General features: G+C 38.1%; 1 long non-coding RNA gene across 1 annotated transcript in view; it reads right to left on the bottom strand.

Annotated features, from left to right (window-relative positions):
- Positions 1-18,290, bottom strand: part of LOC134736237 (uncharacterized) — a 417,079-nt gene that overhangs the window by 357,502 nt on the left and 41,287 nt on the right. The gene's annotated exons all lie outside the window — the stretch shown is intronic.

The following is an 18,290-nucleotide window of genomic DNA, read 5'->3' on the forward strand; positions in this document are numbered from 1 at the left end:
GCTTCACCTAACAGTTTAGATAAACAAAGAGATAATTTGCATTAACCTCTACATCATTTGTCATAATCCAGGCAGCAAATCATAGAATTTTGGAAATGGAAAAGGCATCAGATATTGAGACGGGTGAGAGAAAGCCTGAGAAACTCAAACTGACAGTCATAAGGAGAATTAGTTGGAGTTTGCATTGAAGCAAAGTGGGGAGAAATTGAAATGCAAATATGGTTTCCCAGATTTGAGTCTTGGCTTCATAGTTGACTTTGTGATTTTTATCATCTATTTGAACTTTGATATTCTTGTCTGTAAAGCTGAAAATCATTCTTCTCCCTCTCCTACCTTGAAAGACTCTGTTGAGAATCATTGGAGACAGTATCCATGAAAAATGTATGTAAACTTAAAAGCATTAACACAAGTTTAAGAGATTATGTTCTAACAGCTGAAGCAACATCAGTAAACAAAATTTAGTTCTGTGAGACAATGTCTAAAGCAGTGTCTTTACCATGCATTTAGGTGTGGCAAATAAAACCAGCACTATTAGATATATACTCACCAAAAAAGTCATTTTGTTCTATGCTACATAGTTAATGTTATATTCTTTATCATCCAAGATTCCTCTATAGAAGCCCTATTGGAAAAACGTATTAATAATGGCAGGAAACCAAAACAAACTAATCAGCTGTTAACAATCCAGATCAGATTATGCTAATGTACTTTGAAATCAAATAAAATGGAGAAGGAAAGGAAACATGGGAGGAGTGAAAGCCTTAAGAATTCATGTAAGAAAGCAGTAAATCTAACTGACAGGAGATAAACTTCCTGGGCACCAAGGCAATGAAAATGGTGTTGATCTATGTGTTCGCAGATGTGGCTCCAGGGTATAATCTGTCCAGCTGCTCAATATCAGGACGGCCACATGGGCACCACCTCAGGGAAGATAAATACAAAACCTTTTAGTCAAGGAGATAAACACAATTGCTGCTGCTAGTTCTTACATGGAAAACCTGCTGATTGTCACTGTTGGAGGGAGGAAGAGCTACTGAAATATTCCGAGGCATAGAGAGTAAAAGGCCTGGCCACAAATCCAAGGAGTGAGGGGGGTATAGAGAGTAATAAGCTTGGCTTGCACCAATTCTTTCAAGGTGGGTAAAAGTATGCCACTCGATTTCATTAGGTGGTGCATAGATCAAGTTTAGAAGACACAGTACAATCAGGAATCTTGTATTATAAAATATGTAAAATATTGTTATGTGTAATACATACAAGCTATACTTCAAGATCAGAGATGGTCAGAAATATGAAAGTCTGGGAGAAAAATGCATTGGTATCTTGGCCAGTGGATTAATATTGCTGCTCTATTAGAAGCAATGAAAATCATCCAGTCTTTATGCAAAAGGCCAGTTCATGTATTAGCAAGCAGGAAATAAGAGAGAAATAAAACTGTCCTCTGAAAAGAATGTGGAAGAAAACTTGCTTTAAAAATAAACTGCTTGACCTTCTCAGAGATTTCCGTAACGTGATATGGTGAATTCAAGAAATAACCCGGATGTTTTGGGAAAAATCCATGCTTTTAATTATTAAAGCCAACATGTTGCCATTCCTCATGTGCATATTTTCTCAGCAATTACACCATGTAGGCACAATGGTAGGTGCCATGAGAAAGAAAAAGAAGAATGAGACACAGAATCAGCTTTCAAAGAGCTTACAATGTACTAAGGTGATGCCATATAAAAAGCAGCAAAGCACCATAGAAAACAGGTGCCCTTAAACAAAAAGTGTGATAGACCACTGTAGTGGGAGAGGGAGGGAATTCCTTCCAAAGGGCTTGATCAAAAAATGCTAAAGCTGCTTTTATTTTCCTCTTGTCAGTTATGACTCGATCTAAAATTGATTCTTCTTCATTAAAATCTTCTTAAGTATCTCCCAATGGAATAAGCATTCTTGGGTTAATTCTCAAGAAACTTGATATTCTGTCTCTAGCTTCAGTAGGTACCCAACCTTGACACTAAAGACCTAGAATTGTGTCCACCCTCTGAGAGCAGTTCTGGGTCGTTTCTACCCCTGCTTATACCTAGAGTAGGGATTTATGCCAGGGGCCGCCGATGAGTTGCCCAGTTAATGGGTACCTTGGCATTATGTGCAAAACTACTGTGTGCAGATGCCCTTGTGTTTTTTTTTTTTTTCTCACAGCTTTAATGAAAATGTTTTAAGTCAGGAGCTACTCTGAGGTATTCCTAATACCTGGAATGCAGTATCTATCCGATTATCCTGGAAAGACCTAATACCTGGAATGCAGTATCTATCCGATTATCCTGAAAAACCAAATTATAGGTGAGTTCCCCATGACTTAGATTGAAATGGAATCAGTAGAGTGAGCAAATAACAAATCAGGTTTTCTCTCAACAAAGATGAAAACCAATTTTTCTTGATTTAGTATTAAAAGATTTACTTGGTCAAGCTTGGGCTTTCACTTTTTCCCTAAAAGAATATGTGTTGAAATAGAAATATCATTCTCAGATCAAATAATATGTATGTGTTGAAATGGTAATATCGTTCTCAGATCACATGACATTCAGATATATTACTGGTTCTAAATGAAAATGAAAGCCATTGAATTTGAGAACATAATCTTAGTCTTTGTCTAACCATGTTGGCAACCATTTACCAGTGGATTTTTTAGAATTCTATAGTGGATGTTGATGGTACCCAGAGCAGGCAATAATAATCTTTACCGGAACAAAATGAAGGAAAGGAAGGAAGCTAAAAACTTTGTTTAGTATAATTGTAGTTTAATACACTTTATTACACCCCCGGATTGACTTGTATAAGGCATAATAAACCAGTAAATTTCAGTGAACAAAAATCAAAATACTTAAAACCAGCTATTTATGATGCCTGTAAATAATCACGGCTTGACTGAATTTTTCATGCTCTAACCAGCTGTTCTGGCATTTTGTAGACACAGCTTGAATAGTTCCATCTACTTTCCATCAGTCCTAAATTAAAGTGACAATGTGTTTGTGTTTCGTAACATTTTCTAAAGTTGATAACTTTGTAAACAATTAGATGGTTGGCCCAGCTTTCTAAAATATAGACATTTCTCATAAATTGGTTGTTCTGAAAAATAGCAGTTTTCTCATTTCCAAAGGGCATTCCAGAGACCACAGAACTAAACTGGCCATCTCTTCCTTTGTTTCCAGACCCACTTTTCAATATATCATGTAAGAGGTACATAAATTTATTTTAAATGGCTTACCTCCATTTAGGTACCTATCAAGAGAAATGGAGATGTCTGTTCCAAAGTTATCAAAACTTTCCTGATAGCAATTTTTTTAATTAAAAAAGAGAGAGAGAAAATCAAATCATGTCACAGGAAGGTGGAAGGACACCACAGGCAGGACTGTGTTTTCCAATGGCATCCAGCAAGATAATGAGTCCATGTCTATGGAAATTGATTCATTAATATTTCATCGAGGCAGCTTCAGAGCAATTCAAGAACCAGCTCCCAGGAATTCAATCAGTAAATTCAATGAATTGTTGAGCTTAAAATACCGGGGGTGGGGGGGAATATACATATATTTGGAAGGGGTGCATATTTATACATACTGATGCGACTCATGCATGCACGCAAATACAGGTACCTATATTAAAACACTGCACATATAAAAGAATGTCATTTCTAGGCTCAAACCCAGTCTCACCTGCCTTTACTTCACCTTATTCTTAGGAAGAATTTCCAAATAAAAAATCATTTTGCTTAATCCTTCTGCACAGTATCTGCCTTGGAAGGCAAGTTAACAAAAAAGTCAGCTATAACGTGTTCACTGGTAATCAAATATTTACCAATAGAGTGCCTTTAATCATATAACAGAATATAAAGATGGCTCTCAAAGACCCATGCTGCAACTGGAAAAAGAGGGGATCAAACATTTAATGGAGGAAGGGCTTCTAGTTTGGTTCAGAAAAGCCAACTCACCATGTGATGTACACATTGAGAAAGGCCAGTTAGGGAAATAGTTTCAAATTACCATGTCGGCTAAGTAATTGGTCTTTGGGTATCCCTAAACACCAACCTATAAATAATTTTATTTTCATTTTGGATCAGTGTCTTCTAGCCCTTGTCTAACTAACCTGTATTGATGTCTTTTTAATTAAACCATGCGTGATATGCTCGCTTGGCAGTGGGGCATACTGAGTGTGCATGCTAGGAATTCCAGATAAGGTAATTATGCTATTTGTCACTGTCATGATTAATGTGTGACAGCTGTTATGACAGCTGTGCCACTGTTTTGTCACAATACTCTGTTCATCCATAACAAAATTAGCTGTCATACTCAAAGGTACACACTCGCTGCTATTTCTTTCTGAAGTCAACAACGAGAAAATCGAGAGGGAATACTACATGAACCCCGTGACAAACAAGAAAAACGACATCTTTATTTTTTTTTTCTTTAAATGATGATATAACCTGCCTGTATTGGAAATGCAGATAGCTCACCTCTAGCAAACAAGCTGTGACAAGAAGCCAATCCACCACTAATCTGGCTAACAAGGTCTCAGTATGTGAGGGGCTTGCTTCATAATTTGAATCTGCCTTGTCAGGCAAGCCTTTTAGATGTTACCCAAATTAGCACTGGCTGGAACTGTTTCTGCCTGTCAAGGTGGGAACCTGCAAATGCAGCGCTATAATAGGAAGTGGGAAATTGACTCAACCTTTCCTTTAGGCGTCAGTCAAGTGGAGCAAAATAGGTGGCTCTTCCTCCATCTCCCTCAAGACAGCTGTCCCTCCCTCTTCTGGCACCCCTGCATCCTTTACTGGGATAGATGCTTTCAGGAGCTGACTCCAAGTAGAGATGTAAATTGTCAGATGAAGGCAGTTATTAATGTTAACCAATATTGTTTCTTACAGAGCCCTAAAACTGGACTATAAAACCATGGAAGACACTGATGTGAAGAGACAGATGGCTACAATAATAGCGTCATTATTCTATAGCTTTGGGTGAAGTGGATACTGCATATGTTCCATAAATTTAAAAGAAAAAGAAAAGCTCACGTCTATTCATAATGAAAAAGAAATATTGTAACATCAGAGACTCTGGGTGCCATAGAAAGAAAATATGTCATGTCAGATATGCATATCTAAGTGAACATATTTTATCTCTTAAAAATTAAAGGGAGAACAGCTGTAGCTATTATTCTTTTTCAACAAACGATTAGTTTGATATACTGATACTATATTTGAATTTGCCAATAACTTAATCAACAAATAGAATGTGCAGTTTTAATAAGGATATTGTTTAAATCAGGCCCATCTGCACTGTCTCTCCCAGGCCTCCTCTCCAAAAACAATCCTGGATCAGAAAAGTGAATAATTTCAAACAATTATAATGATTACAAAGGAACTGTTACCACCTGCTGCTGACTCTTGGCAGTCATCAGTCAATGAAGGATTTAATTAGAATATTTATCAACAATGGCCAAAATGCCTTTTGATTTGTTCCTGATTTCTCCAAGCTGGAAGAGTAAACTCTTTGCAAACTTCAATTAAAAGACATTGGAAATTCTGGGGGTCTTACCCAACTGGCTTTATTCAATTCTCTAATTTGGTTTTCTTGGTTTTTATGATAGGTATGTGTGCCCTTGGTGATTCTTTTCACTTTTTTTTTTTTTTTTTTTTTTTTTGAGACAGGGTCCCTGTAACCCAATATGGAGTGTAGTTGTGGGATCTTGGTTCAATGCAACCTCTGCCTCCTGGGCTCCAGCGATCCTCACACCTCAGCCTCCTGGGTATGCCAACTAATTTATTTTTTGTATGTTTTGCAGAGACAGGGTTTCACCATGTTTTCTAGGCTGGTCTCAAATTCCTGGGCTCAAGCAATCCACCTGCCTCAGTCTCCTAAAGTGCTGGGATTGCAGGCGTGAGCCACAACCTTTTAACTTTTGAAGAGTATCTCCTTCCTATTTCAAAGGAGACCAAGAACATTCTCTGACACATATTATTACCAAACATTTAGTGTTTAATTACTAGATCATACAGGGAGTTCAGATGAAGGAAGAGATGGCTGTGTGTGCTGAATGTCCCTACATTCTTGGCATTTAGAGAAGGCATCTTTTTAACTGTTTCTGTTCATTCTGAGAACTGCCTGTTGAAAAACCATTCATCTTCAAAGTCCACCTCCAATGCCATCTCTGGCATAAAGCCTTCCACGAAATTTTGCTGCCATGCATTCTTGCTCTTCCTTTTTTCTCTGAACTCCTATAGCACTTACTGCCTGTTTGTTTTCAGCAACAAATCACATTTAGCTTTGGATAACAAATATGTGCTTTTCTTACTCTTGGGCTCCAAGAGAACAGGAAACACTACTCTGAGTCTTTTTGTTTCTCACAGGGTCTAGAATACTACCTCAAACACAGTAAGCTCTTTTTGTTCATACTTATGAAGTAAATTAATTAATGCATAATGGAATCGTAAGAAGAGTGTTTGTGTATTGTAGTATTTGTATTCAAGTTATACTTAGGAATTCACAAGCTATTTAATTGGTGTAATTTTTTATAAGTGAACATGAAATATTTAAACAGACAAAAGCTCCCAAGTGGTAACAAGCAGACAACTTTTAACATCAACTGCTATACCCAAGAAGGATGTCAGATAATGGGACACCTGAAATAACCATAGTAAAAAAAAAAAAAAAAAAAAAAAAAAAAAAAAAATGGTGTTCCAACCAGAGAGCTAACCTATTCTTGTCTAAAGCCAGGGAGGTCTATAGAAGGCCTGGAAAGTCATCCTTAGATATTCACACACAGTACCAAACAGAATGCACTTTTTTGGTAGTTTTGTGGGAGGCAATTTTTGCAGATGGCAGTTACACTGCAGGATAATTGCACTTTCAGCATTCCATAGGTCTGTGGAATTAGCAATTAAGCATAGAAAGAGCTAGAGTAATAGAAATACAGTAAATCCTCACTTAACTCCATTGATAGGTTCTTGAAACTGTGACTTTAAGCAAAATGCTGTATAACAAAACCAATTTTACTATAGGCTAACTGATATAAACAAGAGTTAAGTTTCTGTGGCATATTTCTGGTCACAAAAACATTACTGAATTTCTAAATAAAAACCCATTTCTAATATTAAACATTGAAATAAATGTGAACCAAATATTCCAGTTCAGGGTTATGGGTGGCCAGAGCCTATCCAGGAAGCTCAGGGCACAAGGTGGGAACCTACTCAAGAAAGGATGCCATCGCATCACAGGGCACAGTCACACACTCACACTGAGACCACGTAGACATTCCAGTTCACTCCACATGTACAGCCTTGGGATATGGGAGGAAACTGGAGAGTACGCACAGAAAACCCATATAGACATGGGAGAATGTGCAAACTCCACACTGAAAGTGGCTCCCACTGGGAATTTTTTTTTTCTTATCAACATTATGATGAAATGACATTATTTGAGAACTTGCCGTATAGTAGATGGGCTACGTGGAGCAATGGCAAGATAAAACTTAGAACTCTGCAATTAGTGGATAAACTCTAGTGCCAGAAACCTGAACGCCAGGATGAGATGGGGTGGGAAGGTCCAAAGATGATGCACACTTAGCAACAGGTAGGAAGAAGAAGACCCAATTCAAAGCCTGTCAGACTGTACAGGGACTTCTCCCTAGTTAGAAAGAATCAGTACATACCAGAAGCCACTAGAGCTTGAACTTAATCTATAATTTTGTTTGTTTGCTTTTGGTTAACTATTTAGTAACCTGAACATTTTATCTCATTATGTAGGCTCAATTCCTTTAAAGATGTGACTTAATTTTTATTTAAAGGCATAACATAACAGATATTATGAATAAGGGGGTACCAAATCAGTGGACTGACTTGATAATTTCTGGAATCTTGATAAAGTGATATCCTATAAGCTGCTGCATAATGCCTTTTCCTCTTATATATACCAGCCCTTACACTCCTCCTTAAGAATTAATCTGATGGGCTCCTTGCTATTCCAAAGAAAGTGATTTTTGAATGGCATTACCTCTCTGTTTTCTCAGATTCCATTTCTAAGCTAAAGGCAAGGGGCTTCAATGATCAGTTAATCTACTTAAACACTTGAAACTTTGCTAACTCTACCAAAACTCACATACCATGAATTTATCCTCATCCTCAACCAAAAAGATGGTTAACAAACTGGTATCCCATATGAGAGTCTTTTCAGAAAGTTTTGTTAAGATTAGGGGAAGTCTTCATGACAGTTATATAATTAAAGTTGTAGGGTTTATTCAAAAAGCAAAGATTAAAGAAACTGGGCATGTGACCCAGTTGCCTGGCCCGAGATGTGCTGCTATTCCATCCTTCAAATAATGAAATGGCTCTCTAAAACTACTCTTCTAATATATGCCAAGCTGACCTTTTTAACACTTCTAATAAATCCTCTAGTTCTGGGGACCTTGTTTCCATTTGATAATGAGAGTGCTCTCTTCTTACTCTCAGAGCAATAATATGTGCAGTCCTTCATCTAGCCCAGTGGTTCTCAGACTTCACTGCACATTGGAATTATCTAGGAAGCTTAAAAAAATACCGATGCCACTAGAACTACCACTTGATACAGCAATCACACTACTGGGTATGTACCCAAAAGGAAGTAAATTATCATATCAAAAAAAAAAAAAAAAAACAGAAAAAATACTGATGCCTAGGTCCCACCCTCAGGTATTCTGATTTAATTGGTCTGGTAGAGAGCCTAGGCACTGGGATTTCTAGAAGTCTCACAGGGAATTCTACCATACAGCCAAAGCTGAAAACTATTACTACAAGCTGAATGTCTCTTTACAATTAATGCGCATACAAATCATCTGATGATTTTGTTAAAATGCAGATTTTGATCCAATGAGTCTGGACTGAGGCCTGAGACTCTGCATTTCCAACAAAAGTCTAGGTGATGCTGATACTCCTGGTCTATAGAACACATCTGAGTAGCGAGGATCTGGATGACACTCACTTCCACAAGTTTACATCTACATTATTGGCCATATCTGGGATTAACGGCAATGATTAAGTGGAAAGGTCTGTGTTTATGGTCATAGTCCAACATTCTTTTCAAATCATATCCTAATTAATCTGAGTACCATAGTTACAGACATGAGTAGGGTAAGAACATTAAGTAAGGAGAAAATACCTTGAAAATGAAGATTCACAGATATGCACTTACAGTCATCTTATATTCCTCTCATCAGAAAAGATTTCCTTTCAAAATGAGTTATTTCTTTTTTTAGAATTCAGTTAAAAACACAGGTTCTTTCCCCACATATGCAGGACATTTTGACACCTTATTATTTTACTTGATTCCACACATGTCCATGTTTTTAGTGTCATGTGACAGTTGTGTTGTATTGTAGAGCAGAAAATTAACACAGTGATGTTTAATATGGATTCTCGGGACAATTCCATCAGAGGAGGAAGGGGGGACGGTTCCTTCAAATAAACACAGTACTACTTTAAAATCAGATATTCTTCCTTTAGTCTTCAGATTTCTCTAAATTGGTTAAAGTCTATAGGCCTTAAATATAAAGCTGGCTAGGCAAATAAACTTCTAATCAATGGTAAATTTTGGTGTGACTCTTGAGAAAATTTCAGAATTGGCCAGGTGCGGTAGCTCATGCCTGTAATCCCAGCACTTTGGGAGGCTGAGGCGGGTGGATCATGAGGTCAGGAGTTCAAGACCAGCCTGGCCAACATGGTGAAACCCCATCTCTACTACAACACAAAAATTAGCTGGGCGTGATGCGGGCACCTGTAATCCCAGCTACTAGGGAGGCTGAGGCAGAGAATTGCTTGAACCCAGGAGGCAGAGGTTGCAATGAGCCAAGATTGCACCACTGCATTCCAGCCTGGGCGACAGAGCAAGACTCCATCTCAAAAAAAAAAAAAAAAAAAGAAAAAAAAAGAAATTTCAGAATTAAGTAAATTTCAGAGAGATGAGATTGCAATCAACATGTTTTCTTTTTTCGTTTTCATTTTTGTGCAAGGGGGTTAAGGGGCACATGGGAGAAATGTGCTCATCTAGTTGCTACTTCACATAAGAATAATAAAAAATAATTATTTCACATTTTCACACCACACCATGCTAGCATCATCTTTCCTCTAGAACAGGGTCAGGCAAACCCAGAGGCCAATCCAGTCCACTGCTTGCTTTTGTATAGCTCACAGCCCAATTGAAAATGGCTTTCGCATTTTTAAACAGTAGGGAGAAAAAAAAACAAAAATAATATTTCCTGACATTTGAACATTATATAAAATTCAAATTTTAGTGTCCCTAAAATAAGGCTGCTTTTGTGCTACATCAGAATTAAATATTTGAGACAGACTATATGGCCCACAAAATGAAAAATATTTATTAGCTGGTGTTTTACAGAAGAAGTTTGCTGATCCTTGCTCTAGAGATATCCTCATTTTCCTTTCCTTAATTTTTTTTTTTTTTTTTTTTTTGGAGACAGAGTTTTGCTCAGTCTACCAGGCTGGAGTGAGGTGGCTCGATCTCAGCTCACTACAACTTCCGCCTCCCAATTCAAGCGATTCTCCTGCCTCAGGCTCCCCAAGTAGCTGGGACTACAGGCACGTGCCACCACACCGGACTAATTTTTGGGTTTTTTTTTTTTTTTTTTTTTTTTAGTAGAGATGGGGTTTCACCTTGTTGGCTGGTCTCAAACTCCTGACCTCAAGTGATCTGCCCACCTCGGTCTCCCAAAGTGCTTGGGATTACATGAACCACTGTGCCTGGCCCTTAATTTTTACTTAAAATTCAAAAGATGCCTTGTTTTGGAGATTGTACTGGTTTCCCAAGTTTTGACCCCCTCTCATCCCTGCATGCACACATAAGAGAGCACACACATACACTGATTTTGTCTCCTTTGCCTTCTCCCTCCTTCTCTGATAACCAGCAAGTCTGAGCAGCATCTGCTTCAGAACCCATTCTATTTCCTTTTCCTGGCCAGGAGAATGGAGTTCTTTAAAAAGGGAACTGAAGCTTGAAAGCACAGAGAATCACCTTTCCCTGTTTCATGCTGTCTCTTCTGGCCCAACTCCTAGAAGATAGGGTCTCTAACATATGTTGCAACTTTCCTCCCAAGCCTTCCCTGTGGAAAGTATTCCAAAAGGGAACAGACCTTTCTTTTGTTGCAATTTTCTGTCAAGAAGACCTGTGGCCAGAAAATAGAAAACTTTAAAATTTCTCCAAAACTTACGAGAGAAATTTGGCATAACCGATCAAGTCTACAGAAAGCATTTTTTTAAATTTAAATAAAAAGGTGCCAGATTATTTATTAGCTTTGAGGAAGAACAAGAATTTCTATGTTCTTTTCTCTTAGGAAATGACACTAAAAAGAGTGCCTCTGGTCATGTATAAGACAGAAAGGAAGACAAAAATAAAAGGAATGCCTCAAGCTTTCATGTTATTTGTAAGAGTTTGTAAATGGAGCTATACTGATGACATAAATATGTGAGTGGCTCTAAATTTCAGAAGGGTCATTCATTTCCCTTTCAAAGATATTCTGGGACTATGAATGACTCTCGAGAAAAAGACTTAAAAATTCCAAGACTCTGGCACCTTCAACAGCAACATGGTGAAGTGGGGAAAAAAAGGCAGAAAGGGGAGTGAGAAAACCAGAACTCTAATCTGCAGTTACAACTTCTATTGTCACGGACACAACCCCTAAACTTTTTGAGTGTCAGTTCCTTCCACTATGAAAGGAGGAGAAAAATGCTTCCCCACCTGGCTTCAGGGGGCTGTTCTCTGATTCAAATGTGATAATATATGTTAAATGCACTCTGTTGATTGCAGACAACTAATCCCTTTTAAGATACTGTTTTTATTACCATTTATCTTATGTCTAGAGCTTTATCTCATTGTTTAATCAGTTTCCTTTAAACATCTACAAAAAAAGAAAAAAAAGAACTTTTAAATCCAATCTCTATGTTGTGGAAGAAAATTTATTTTCTGATGTCTACAAAAAAAAATGTAAATCAATAAAAAATACAGTTGGGCATGGTGGCGTGTGCCTGTAATCCCAGCTACTTGGGAAACTGAGGTGAAAGGACTGCTTGAACCCAGGAGTTTGGGACCAGCCTGGGCAACATAGTCTGTACAAAAAAATTTAAAAATTAGCCAGACATGATGGCACACACCTGTAGACCCAGCTATTCAGGGGCTGAGGTGACAGGATCACTTGAGCCTGGGAGGTTGAGGCTACAGTGAGCTGTGATTGTACCACTGCACTCTGACCTGGGCCACAGAGTGAGACCCTGTCTCAAAAATAAACAAATAGGAAAAATAAAATTTTAAAAAAATAAATAAAATGAAATTTAAAAAGATGGACTCAGAGCCAGGATTTCTAAGGCAGCTACTCCTAATGGGTTCCCCTTTCAAGGCAAGGTAGCTGGAGCCTGACCGGACAAATTATTCCACAGGCTGCCATTTTCCAAGAACATAGTGCAAATGTCCTCTAGAAAAACAAAACAAAACAAAACTCATTCTATATTTCCTTAATCTCTGTAATTAAAAGTGGTACCTGTGGTCTCATTTGATCATGGTTCTCAAATAAATAGAAGTTAGAGGGAAATCGAGCAAAAGTAATAATGTGCACTCAGAAGTACAGGTCTAAGGTAGTTTCCTATCTCCCCCAAAGTATCATTCACCACCATGAGCTATAGTCGTTATTTCCTTTGGCATGAGTGTTTTTTTGTTTCTTTTTGTTGTTATTGTTGTTGTTTACATCCAGATATAGAAGATCACATAACCACTATGGGGAAAAATATTATCTTGAAACAACGTAGCATCACATGGGAAGGAATCACATGGATTTATTTGTATTATAATCTTAGGCTCTTTATATAGATTAGTGTAGATATCATTATCGATTTTTTCACGGAAAAAAAAAACCTTTCCAGAGGTTAAAGAGCATTTTTTAAATTACATGGCAACTTTGTGCAATTCTAATCTTATAATTCTGGAATGCTTACATAGGTTTATAATCTGTTCTCTGAATGCTTAGTGGAAATATTCAATCATCCAAAGATTAAAAAAGAGTAAGTACCAAGCACCTACCATGTGCCATGCCCTGCTTATTGCTAGGGTCTCACTAGCAATAAGGGGACAGTCATGGTCTTTTACATCCACTGGATGTGTGCCTTCCTCCCAACAGATAGTACTATCCTTGACCCCCCTTCTGGTCAAAGACGCCCTTGAGAACCCGGGACCAGTAAGCATGGTGTACACTCTTGGTTCTCTGAGCCTCCTCTCCCTCATGCCCCACTCTTGACAAAGCCCCCTAATGCCCCTCGAATACAAGAGAAGGGAGTTAACTTCATGCCCCCCAAAATAATGTTTGGAGCTGCATATTTTTAGCATCTAGAAAATAAATGCCTACTACTATTACACTAATAGTGCTAAAACAAATACTAGGTTCTGCCAGAAACGTCTCATGCAAAAGACTTAAATTTCCAATAAAGGAGAAATTAGAAAATAAAATATGGTATACTCTCTCAGTACACGGCTAGGCAGGCATTAAAGTTTGTAATAACATGAAGAATGCTTGAGTAATAGTGACTTACTTCACCACCTGGAGGTATAAACATAGCCACATCCTTTTTATTATTCTAATGAATCATGTAAAACCCCACAAGCCTGTGTGGGCAGGCAGTTGGTATCCCATATCCCCTCAATCACAATGATGTAGATCAAAGGACTTCGATGACTCTTCTGAATGTGAGAGAACCATGAGTCAGAGGCGGCACTGTTGGCATTGCCACTTCAGGGTCTGCAGACACTGGACAGGGGTGCACAGCTACAGTAAAGCCCTTGTACATTTAGACCCTGAGGCTACTGTGGAGGTCACCACTCATTTCAAACGCTGAGCCATCCCACTGTTGCCCAGTAATGATGTCAGAACTAGGCTGGCCAGGGCTGGGACCATATGAAGGCTCAGTACAGGGTCTGGCAAAGACAGACCTGTCTTAGATCCTTTTGGAAACTTCGGGAAGCCCCAACTTCCTTTCTCTCACTGTATGTTCTCATCTATCATTGTCATGTTCCTTTCACACCAAGAGGCTTCAGTCAGGAACACTGTGGTACCTTCCAAATTTCTCTAAAGTTGAATCTTAAGGAGAAACAGCTGGAGTTGGAGTCTGTTCACTCTCACAAGGCTTCTAGACTTCTTATGAAAAACTGATTCACAACCTTCACAAAAGGTAGGGTGAGGAAGGGTAGAGAGGAAAGGAAGGAAAACGTTGCTCAAACCAGAATCCTCTGCTTTGTTTCAGAGAGGGGCATGTAAACACCAGAACAGGCTGCACACATGGCTGTGTAACTAAGGTAAGCCAGGCCATTTCCCCCCACAATTAGAAAAATGTGTCCTAAGATGACTTGCTGGCTTAACCTCTAGAAAAAGAAGAGGTTACATCATATTTTAAAATTCTACCCCACCGGTCACCTTGTTGTATTGATGCTTACAACCATTTTTTAAAATTATAAGTTTTAAAAATGGATATCTAATTTTAAAGGGAAGAGTGGAGCTGGCAGAGCCCTACAAGGACCTTGCCCTTTCCTAATAACCTCACTTCACAAATCCCTGTCTAAGGGAAAGGGAAGGAAAGAAGGGAGCAATACAACCCAAAGTTGCCATCATAGCACCAGGGATGAGAAGCAGTCAGGCTGCCTAAAGAAGCAGAGTCTCCAGACTATAGCTCTGGTACCAAACTGACAAAACTCAGGCACATGGTTGCTGTGTGGATGACAATCTAAGAAGTTAGGAGGTAGGGGTGGGGCTAGCGGCAGGAAACCAGACTGGAAAAAGAGAAGCTAAAAGGCGAATGAGAACCTGGAAGAAAGTGCTTTGCACTGAGACATACATGCTGATTAACCCCCCAGACATACACTTAGATATGTGCATGATGGTGAAATACACATTACATGATACAATCAACCCAGTAAAAAAACAACAAAACCTATACATAAAATAGAAAGAAGATCAAAATATCAATTGCTGTTCTCTTTCAATGGTAGCAATTAAGCCATACCCCCTATTATTTTATTGCCATTTTGAAAGATTTTCAAAATAATTATGCATCATTTTTTAACTTTTTAAATGTAATTCTTTTTTCTTTAGAGGCAGGATCTTGCCATCTTGCGCCAGGCTGGTCTCAAACTCCCTGCCTCAAGTGGTCTTCTTGCCTCAGCCTCCCAAGTAGGAGAAACTACAGAGGCATGCCACTATGCCCAGCTAAATTTAATTTTTTTTAAGTGAGTAGTTAAATGTTTTAATGAAAAGTGCTTTTTGAACTAGCTAATATAACAAGCAATGTAATGTTCCTTTATTTTTTATGAATATATATTTCTTTTCATTATTTTTAAATCACAGGAAAAGGCTGTAAGGTTTGAATTTGCCTGTGGCTTAGTAGTTTGGTAAACTCATACTTGGCATAAGCATTAGTCGAACAGTACATGAATTGCTTATATCATGGAAAAAGAAATATTCTTAACATTATTAATTGAAATGTCTCATGCAATTTACAACTTAGAGCTTAAAGACCAGGATCTAAAATACACAGCTCCAAAATCCATTGCCTTGCTTCCACAAGACATCCAAACCTTGGCTAGGTTATCAGGTGGCTGCCAAAATGGCAAGGAAGATAAGATTGTTGAAAAGTTGAAATGGAAATGATAATCAAAATTGAGTAACAGAAGATAGGTCATAATAATATGGACAAACTAGTTCTCTTTTTAATATTAATGAATCCTCTACGTTGTGTAATGAGAAATGAAGAAGCCATGTCAACTTGCAAAAATTCAAAACCAAAACAAAACTCCAGTGAAATGTAGCCTTTTGGAACCATTTTACATATATTATTTTAACTAATCATTACAATAATGTGTACATAGTATCATATGTTAAAACAGAGATTTAAAAAAAATACAGCTAGTTAGCAGCAACTTGAGTCCTCTAAGTCCAGATCTTTTCTCACTAAAACAATAACAAACACAGAAGCATAAAAACTTGTACTAGCCTTTTAAAGTTTCCAAAGAGTGTATATTGTCTCAATGAAATTTTTAAAAATAATGTATCCAATTCAATAGTTATTTATGACACTCCAAAAAATCCATGAAACCTGCCTTGATTTGGGTTCTCCCAGAAGCAGATCTCAATAAAAGGATTCAAGTGCAAGTAGTTTATTTGCAAGGTGATCCCAGAAAACAACAATAAAGAAATTGAACAGTGAGGAAAGGAAGAAAGAAAGAAAGCCAGTAACCAGTTACCATTGTGGGTAACTGGAGCTTAATCCCACTGGGGTGCCTCAGGAGACAGTTTGGAACACACCCCAGATTCATCTCAACTGAAGGATAAGGGAGCTGAATATCCACCATCATCCTTTCTGTCTTTGGCTTAGGGCTTATTTCAAGAACACTACCTCTTCAGAACTTCTGACCTGTCTTTCACGTAGGCCAACCTGTGAGCTGAAAAAGTCTTCAGGCTCGTGGTTGTCAGAGCAGTCTTCAGCATGTAGAATGAAAAAGCCAAGGAGCTACAGCCAGAACCTTGACATCTCCTATGGCTCTCAGTTTGGGGAGCTTTATCTGGGTGAGGTGTTGAAAGTGTTGAGCACCCATATAGCATTTACCTCTCAGCATATTACATACAGGTCTATGACTAGAGTACTATTACTATCCCCATTTTACAGATGATAAAACTTAGTCACAAAGTGGTTAAGTGACTTGCCCAAGGACACACAGCTGGAATTTCAACCCAAGCTCTCTGATTCCAGAATTTACAAGCTTAGCTACCTTGATACATCTCCTCCACTGTGGCCATGACTGATCTGCCCACATGAACAGTCAAGGAGTTTGGGGACAGCTTCTCACAGGGCTCTGAAAGGAGGGATATTGGCTCTTTCCTCATAAATTCTCAATGACTCGAAAGACAGTAGCCCCTGGGTTCTATTGACCTTGTTGCCCAGTCAGCCAAGACACCCATTTGGCATTAGAAAATGAAGACCTACAGGACAATATTTTTCCCATCACCTTCCTTCTACTCATTATCCATAACCTCTAGATTTGCTAGAATTTTTATTCAGAATCCACACAGTCCAGCAGTCATTTTGGGACATGTTGACTTTCACTAACAGTTTAAATTCTGTGTGCCTCTAAGGCCTCCCTCTTCACAATGCCATTGTAACCCAGGATGCAATCAGTTTGACCACAGATTGTGAGCAAAGAGGCAATTTAGCTCTCTTTCAACTGACTGTGTAACTGTCATGGACACAGCGTTAGGCAGGTGGTCAATTAGCCTCTTGGAGAGGCCTTCTCATTCTTTCAGGCCATTGAGGCATTAAAACCTCTATGTGCATCTACTAGGCCATGTCATAAATGTTTGTGAGACTCTACTTTGGCACAATTTTAGGAAAACTACTTACTCTAGGTAACATAATTAGAAGTATGGCTTATTAGGCTTTTTTTTTTTTTTTTTAAGACTATGAGCCTGAGTACCCATCTGAGTTTGGTAAACAGAATTTGGAATTGATTCTAATAGGTTTAGACACTAAGCACTCTTAGCCAATTCCTTCCAATTAAACAGAGAATAGGAACAGATGAGAAATCAATCAAAAGAAAATGAAACACCTTTGATCACCTTGGGTGGGATTTGCAAATGGGCCCGTTTCTTTGTTGTCTTATATTATCTTGTGGCATTATCAAATTCTTTCTGAGACAAACTAGAAAAGTGGAATGGGCTCATATTTCTTCAGTGGAATGACAGGGAAGGGGGCATTGTATTTAATTCCTTCCCATTTCAAAAAAATTATGGACATGATTCAGTTCCCAACTCTTTTAAGCAGTAACATAATGAGTATGTACATACAAAAACAAAACAGAACAAAACCTGGAGGATACATCAGATATTTCCCTTCCACTACATTGTGTTTTTAGTAAATTTCTTCCTATTTTACATTTCTCAGAAATCTTGAAAACTTTTGTCACATGTCCCAGGTGGATGAGTAGAAAATCGACATAATGCCAAGTGTTAAGGTTTCATGTACGTCTTCTTCATTATTTGTGGGTATTACCAATGGGTCTCCAATGCTTCATACCGAAAAGGTTCTCAATATATACTTTTTTTTTTCAGGCATAGTGAGATGTAGCATGAAAAGTATGAAAATCATATACAGAAATGACTATCCCAATTTCAATTCAGCTACTATAATTTTTAAGCCATTGTCACCATGGATAAATGGCTGAAATATCTCTGATAGTAACACC

The sequence above is a fragment of the Symphalangus syndactylus genome, chromosome 3, assembly GCF_028878055.3.
Source record: "Symphalangus syndactylus isolate Jambi chromosome 3, NHGRI_mSymSyn1-v2.1_pri, whole genome shotgun sequence".
In the NCBI taxonomy this organism is placed as follows: domain Eukaryota; kingdom Metazoa; phylum Chordata; class Mammalia; order Primates; family Hylobatidae; genus Symphalangus; species Symphalangus syndactylus.